Source organism: Taudactylus pleione, unplaced genomic scaffold (genome assembly GCF_031769625.1).
Source record: "Taudactylus pleione unplaced genomic scaffold, aTauple2 ptg000946l, whole genome shotgun sequence".
Taxonomy (NCBI): domain Eukaryota; kingdom Metazoa; phylum Chordata; class Amphibia; order Anura; family Myobatrachidae; genus Taudactylus; species Taudactylus pleione.
Genome location: NW_028285347.1, coordinates 517848 through 526166, shown reverse-complemented (window position 1 = coordinate 526166; position 8319 = coordinate 517848).

Here is an 8319-nt window from a genome sequence, read left to right as displayed (position 1 = left end):
GTTATAATGTATGTTAGAATGTTATAATTGGATGTTAGAATGTATATTAGATTGTTATAATGTATGTTAGAATGTTATAATGGATGTTAGAATGTATATTAGAATGTTATAATGTATGTTAGAATGTTAGAATGGATATTAGAATGTTATATTGGATGTTAGAATGTATATTAGATTGTTATAAGGTATGTTAGAATGTTATATTGGATGTTAGAATGTATATTAGAATGTTATAATGTATGTTAGAATGTTATAAAGGATGTTAGAATGTTATAATGGATGTTAGAATGTATATTATAATGTTAGAAAGTATGTTAGAATGTTATTATGGATGTTAGAATGTTATAATGGATGTTAGAATGTATATTAGAAAGTTATAATGTATGTTAGAATGTTATTTTGGATGTTAAAATGTATTTTAGATTGTTAAAATGTATGTTAGAATGTTATAATAGATGTTAGAATGTATATTAGAATGTTATAATGTATGTTACAATGATATAATGTATGTTAGAATGTTATAATGGATGTTATAATGTATACTAGAATGTTATAATGTATTTTAGATTGTAATAATGTAAGATCGAATGTTATAATGGATGTTAGAATGTATATTAGAATGTTATAATGTATGTTACAATGTTATAATGTATGTTAGAATGTTATAATGGATGTTAGAATGTATATTAGAATGTTATAATGTATGTTAGAATGTTACAATTGATGATAGAATGTTATAATGGATGTTATAATGAATATTAGAATGTTAGAATGGATGTTAGAATGTTATAATGGATGTTATAATGTATATTAGAATGTTATAATGTATGTTAGAATGCATGTTAGAATGTATATTATAATATTATAATGTATGTTAGAATGTTATAATGGATGTTAGAATGTATATTAGAATGTTATAATGGATGTTAGAATATTATAATGGATGTTAGATTATTATAATGGATGTTATAATGTATATTAGAATGTTAAAACGGATGTTAGAATGTTATAATTGATTTTAGAATGTATATCAGAATGTTAAAAAGTATGTTAGAATGTTATAATGGATGTTAGAATGTATATTAGAATGTCAGAATGTATGTTAGAATGTTATAATGGATGTTAGAATGTTATAATTGATGTTAGAATGTATATTAGAATGTTATAATGTATGTTATAATGTTATAATGGATGTTAGAATGTATATTAGATTGTTACAATGTATGTTAGAATGTTATAATGGATGTTAGAATGTATATTAGAATGTTATAATGTATGTTACAATGTTATAATGGATGTTAGAATGTTATAATGGATGTTAGAATGTATATTAGAATGTTATAATGTATGTTATAATGTTATAATGGATGTTAGAATGTTATAATGGATGTTAGAATGTATATTAGAATGTTGTAATGTATGTTAGAATGTTATAATGGATGTTAAAATGTTATAATGGATGTTATAATGAATATTAGAATGTTATAATGGATGTTAGAATGTTATAATGGATGTTATAATGTATATTAGAATGTTATAATGTATGTTAGAATGCATGTTAGAATGTATATTAGAATATTATAATGTATGTTAAAATGTTATAATGGATGTTAGAATGTATATTAGAATATTATAATGGATGTTAGAATATTATAATGGATGTTAGATTATTATAATGGATGTTATAATGTATATTAGAATGTTAAAATGGATGTTAGAATGTTATAATTGATTTTAGAATGTATATCAGAATGTTAAAAAGTATGTTAGAATGTTATAATGGATGTTAGAATGTATATTAGAATGTTAGAATGTATGTTAGAATGTTATAATGGATGTTAGAATGTATATTAGAATGTTATAATGGATGTTAGGATGTTATAATGTATGTTAGAATGTTATAATGGATGTTAGAATGTATATTAGATTGTTATAATGTATGTTAGAATGTTATAATGGATGTTAGAATGTATATTAGAATGTTATAATGTATGTTACAATGTTATAATGGATGTTAGAATGTTATAATGGACGTTAGAATGTATATTAGAATGTTATAATGTATGTTAGAATGTTATAATGGATGTTAAAATGTTATAATGGATGTTAGAATGTATATTAGAATGTTGTAATGTATGTTAGAATGTTATAATGGATGTTAGAATGTTATAATGGATGTTATAATGAATATTAGAATGTTATAATGGATGTTAGAATGTTATAATGGATGTTAGAATGTATATTAGAATGTTATAATGTATGTTAGAATGCATGTTAGAATGTATATTAGAAAATTATAGTGTATGTTAGAATGTTATAATGGATGTTAGAATGTATATTAGAATGTTATAATGGATGTTAGAATGTTATAATTGATTTTAGAATGTATATCAGAATGTTAAAAAGTATGTTAGAATGTTATAATGGATGTTAGAATGTATATTAGAATGTTAGAATGTATGTTAGAATGTTATAATGGATGTTAGAATGTATATTAGAATGTTAGAATGTATGTTAGAATGTTATTATGGATGTTAGAATGTTATATTTGATGTTAGAATGTATATTAGAATGTTATAATGTATGTTAGAATGTTATACTTGATGTTAGAATGTATATTAGATTGTTATAATGTATGTTAGAATGTTATAATGGATGTTAAAATGTATATTAGAATGTTATAATGTATGTTAGGATGTTATAATGTATGTTAGAATGTTATAATGGATGTTAGAATGTATATTAGATTGTTATAATGTATGTTAGAATGTTATAATGGAAGTTAGAATGTATATTAGAATGTTATAATGTATGTTACAATGTTATAATGGATGTTAGAATGTTTTAATGGATGTTAGAATGTATATTAGAATGTTAGAATGTATGTTAGAATGTTATAATGGATGTTAGAATGTTATAATGGATGTTAGAATGTATATTAGAATGTTTTAATGTATATTAGAATGTTATAATGGATGTTAGAATGTTATAATGGATGTTATAATGAATATTAGAATGTTATAATGTATGTTAGAATGCATGATAGAATGTATATTAGAATGTTTTAGTGTATTTTAGAATGTTATAATGGATGTTAGAAAGTATTTTAGAATATTATAATGGATGTTAGAATGTTATAATGGATGTTAGTACATTATAATGGATGTTATAATATATATTAGAATGTTATAATGTATGTTAGAATGTTATAATGGATGTTAGAATGTATATTAGATTGTTATAATGTATGTTAGAATGTTATAATGGATGTTAGAATGTTATTAGAATGTTATAATGTATGTTACAATGTTATAATGGATGTTAGAATGTATATTAGAATGTTATAATGTATGTTAGAATGTTATAATGGATGTTATAATGTTATAATGGATGTTAGAATGTATATTAGAATGTTGTAATGTATGTTAGAATGTTATAATGGATGGTAGAATGTTATAATGGATGTTAGAATGAATATTAGAATGTTAGAATGGATGTTAGAATGTTATAATGTATGTTATAATGTATATTAGAATGTTAAAAAGTATGTTAGAATGTAATAATGGATGTTAGAATGTTAAAATGGATGTTATAATGAATATTAGAATGTTAGAATGGATGTTAGAATGTTATAATGGATGTTATAATGTATATTATAATGTTATAATGTATGTTAGAATGCATGTTAGAATGTATATTAGAAAATTATAGTGTATGTTAGAATGTTATAATGGATGTTAGAATGTATATTAGAATGTTAGAATGGATGTTAGAATGTTATAATTGATTTTAGGATGTATATCAGAATGTTAAAAAGTATGTTAGAATGTTATAATGGATGTTAGAATGTATATTAGAATGTTAGAATGTATGTTAGAATGTTATTATGGATGTTAGAATGTTATAATTGATGTTAGAATGTATATTAGATTGTTATAATGTATGTTAGAATGTTATAATGGATGTTAAAATGTATATTAGAATGTTATAATGGATGTTAGGATGTTATAATGTATGTTAGAATGTTATAATGGATGTTAGAATGTATATTAGATTGTTATAATGTATGTTAGAATGTTATAATGGATGTTAGAATGTATATTAGAATGTTATAATGTATGTTACAATGTTATAATGGATGTTAGAATGTTTTAATGGATGTTAGAATGTATATTAGAATGTTATAATGTATGTTATAATGTTATAATGGATGTTAGAATGTTATAATGGATGTTAGAATGTATATTAGAATGTTTTAATGTATATTAGAATGTTATAATGTATGTTAGAATGTTATAATGGATGTTAGAATGTTATAATGGATGTTAGAATGTATATTAGATTGTTATAATGTATGTTAGAATGTTATAATGGATGTTAGAATGTATATTAGAATGTTATAATGTATGTTACAATGTTATAATGGATGTTAGAATGTTATAATGGATGTTAGAATGTATATTAGAATGTTATAATGTATGTTACAATGTTATAATGGATGTTAGAATGTTATAATGGATGTTAGAATGTATATTAGAATGTTGTAATGTATGTTAGAATATTATAATGGATGTTAGAATGTTATAATGGATGTTATAATGAATATTAGAATGTTATAATGTATGTTAGAATGCATGTTAGAATGTATATTAGAATGTTTTAGTGTATTTTAGAATGTTATAATGGATGTTAGAATGTATATTAGAATATTATAATGGATGTTAGAATGTTATAATGGATGATAGTACATTATATTGGATGTTATAATATATATTAGAATGTTATAATGTATGTTAGAATGTTATAATGGATGTTAGAATGTATATTAGATTGTTATAATGTATGTTAGAATGTTATAATGGATGTTAGAATGTAATTAGAATGTTATAATGTATGTTACAATGTTATAATGGATGTTAGAATGTATATTAGAATGTTATAATGTATGTTAGAATGTTATAATGGATGTTAGAATGTTATAATGGATGTTAGAATGTATATTAGAATGTTGTAATGTATGTTAGAATGTTATAATGGATGGTAGAATGTTATAATGGATGTTAGAATGAATATTAGAATGTTAGAATGATGTTAGAATGTTATAATGGATGTTATAATGTATATTAGAATGTTAAAAAGTATGTTAGAATGTTATAATGGATGTTAGAATGTATATTAGAATGTTAGAATGTATGTTAGAATGTTATAATGGATGTTAGAATGTATATTAGAATGTTAGAATGTATGTTAGAATGTTATTATGGATGTTAGAATGTTATAATTGATGTTAGAATGTATATTAGAATGTTATAATGTATGTTAGAATGTTATTATGGATGTTAGAATGTTATAATGGAAGTTAGAATGTTATAATGGATGTTAAAATATTATAATGGAAATTATAATGTATATTAGAATGTTAAAATGGATGATTGAATGTTATAATTGATGTTAGAATGTATATTAGAATGTTAGAATGTATGTTAGAATGTTATAATGGATGTTAGAATGTATATTACAAAGTTATAATGTATGTTAGAATGTTATAATGGATGTTTGAATGTATTTTAGATTGTTATAATGTATGATAGAATGTTATAATGGATATTAGAATGTATATTAGAATATTATAATGTTTGTTACAATGCTATAATGTATGTTAGAATGTTATAATGGATGTTAAAATGTATACTAGAATGTTATAATGTATGTTAGAATGTATATTAGAATGTTATAATGTATGGTAGAATGTTATAATGGATGTTAGAATGTATATTAGATTGTTATAATGTATGTTAGAATGTTATAATGGATGTTAGAATGTATATTAGAATGTTATAATGGATGTTAATACATTATAATGGATGTTATAATATATATTAGAATGTTATAATGTATGTTAGAATGTTATAATGGATGTTAGAATGTATATTAGATTGTTATAATGTATGTTAGAATGTTATAATGGATGTTAGAATGTTATTCGAATGTTATAATGTATGTTACAATGTTATAATGGATGTTAGAATGTATATTAGAATGTTATAATGTATGTTAGAATGTTATAATGGATGTTATAATGTTATAATGGATGTTAGAATGTATATTAGAATGTTGTAATGTATGTTAGAATGTTATAATGGATGGTAGAATGTTATAATGGATGTTAGAATGAATATTAGAATGTTAGAATGGATGTTAGAATGTTATAATGTATGTTATAATGTATATTAGAATGTTAAAAAGTATGTTAGAATGTAATAATGGATGTTAGAATGTTAAAATGGATGTTATAATGAATATTAGAATGTTATAATTGATGTTAGAATGTATATTAGATTGTTATAATGTATGTTAGAATGTTATAATGGATGTTAAAATGTATATTAGAATGTTATAATGGATGTTAGGATGTTATAATGTATGTTAGAATGTTATAATGGATGTTAGAATGTATATTAGATTGTTATAATGTATGTTAGAATGTTATAATGGATGTTAGAATGTATATTAGAATGTTATAATGTATGTTACAATGTTATAATGGATGTTAGAATGTTTTAATGGATGTTAGAATGTATATTAGAATGTTATAATGTATGTTATAATGTTATAATGGATGTTAGAATGTTATAATGGATGTTAGAATGTATATTAGAATGTTTTAATGTATATTAGAATGTTATAATGTATGTTAGAATGTTATAATGGATGTTAGAATGTTATAATGGATGTTAGAATGTATATTAGATTGTTATAATGTATGTTAGAATGTTATAATGGATGTTAGAATGTATATTAGAATGTTATAATGTATGTTACAATGTTATAATGGATGTTAGAATGTTATAATGGATGTTAGAATGTATATTAGAATGTTATAATGTATGTTACAATGTTATAATGGATGTTAGAATGTTATAATGGATGTTAGAATGTATATTAGAATGTTGTAATGTATGTTAGAATATTATAATGGATGTTAGAATGTTATAATGGATGTTATAATGAATATTAGAATGTTATAATGTATGTTAGAATGCATGTTAGAATGTATATTAGAATGTTTTAGTGTATTTTAGAATGTTATAATGGATGTTAGAATGTATATTAGAATATTATAATGGATGTTAGAATGTTATAATGGATGATAGTACATTATATTGGATGTTATAATATATATTAGAATGTTATAATGTATGTTAGAATGTTATAATGGATGTTAGAATGTATATTAGATTGTTATAATGTATGTTAGAATGTTATAATGGATGTTAGAATGTAATTAGAATGTTATAATGTATGTTACAATGTTATAATGGATGTTAGAATGTATATTAGAATGTTATAATGTATGTTAGAATGTTATAATGGATGTTAGAATGTTATAATGGATGTTAGAATGTATATTAGAATGTTGTAATGTATGTTAGAATGTTATAATGGATGGTAGAATGTTATAATGGATGTTAGAATGAATATTAGAATGTTAGAATGATGTTAGAATGTTATAATGGATGTTATAATGTATATTAGAATGTTAAAAAGTATGTTAGAATGTTATAATGGATGTTAGAATGTATATTAGAATGTTAGAATGTATGTTAGAATGTTATAATGGATGTTAGAATGTATATTAGAATGTTAGAATGTATGTTAGAATGTTATTATGGATGTTAGAATGTTATAATTGATGTTAGAATGTATATTAGAATGTTATAATGTATGTTAGAATGTTATTATGGATGTTAGAATGTTATAATGGAAGTTAGAATGTTATAATGGATGTTAAAATATTATAATGGAAATTATAATGTATATTAGAATGTTAAAATGGATGATTGAATGTTATAATTGATGTTAGAATGTATATTAGAATGTTAGAATGTATGTTAGAATGTTATAATGGATGTTAGAATGTATATTACAAAGTTATAATGTATGTTAGAATGTTATAATGGATGTTTGAATGTATTTTAGATTGTTATAATGTATGATAGAATGTTATAATGGATATTAGAATGTATATTAGAATATTATAATGTTTGTTACAATGCTATAATGTATGTTAGAATGTTATAATGGATGTTAAAATGTATACTAGAATGTTATAATGTATGTTAGAATGTATATTAGAATGTTATAATGTATGGTAGAATGTTATAATGGATGTTAGAATGTATATTAGATTGTTATAATGTATGTTAGAATGTTATAATGGATGTTAGAATGTATATTAGAATGTTATAATGTATGTTAGAATGTTATAATGGATGTTAGAATGTATATTAGATTGTTATAATGTATGTTAGAATGTTA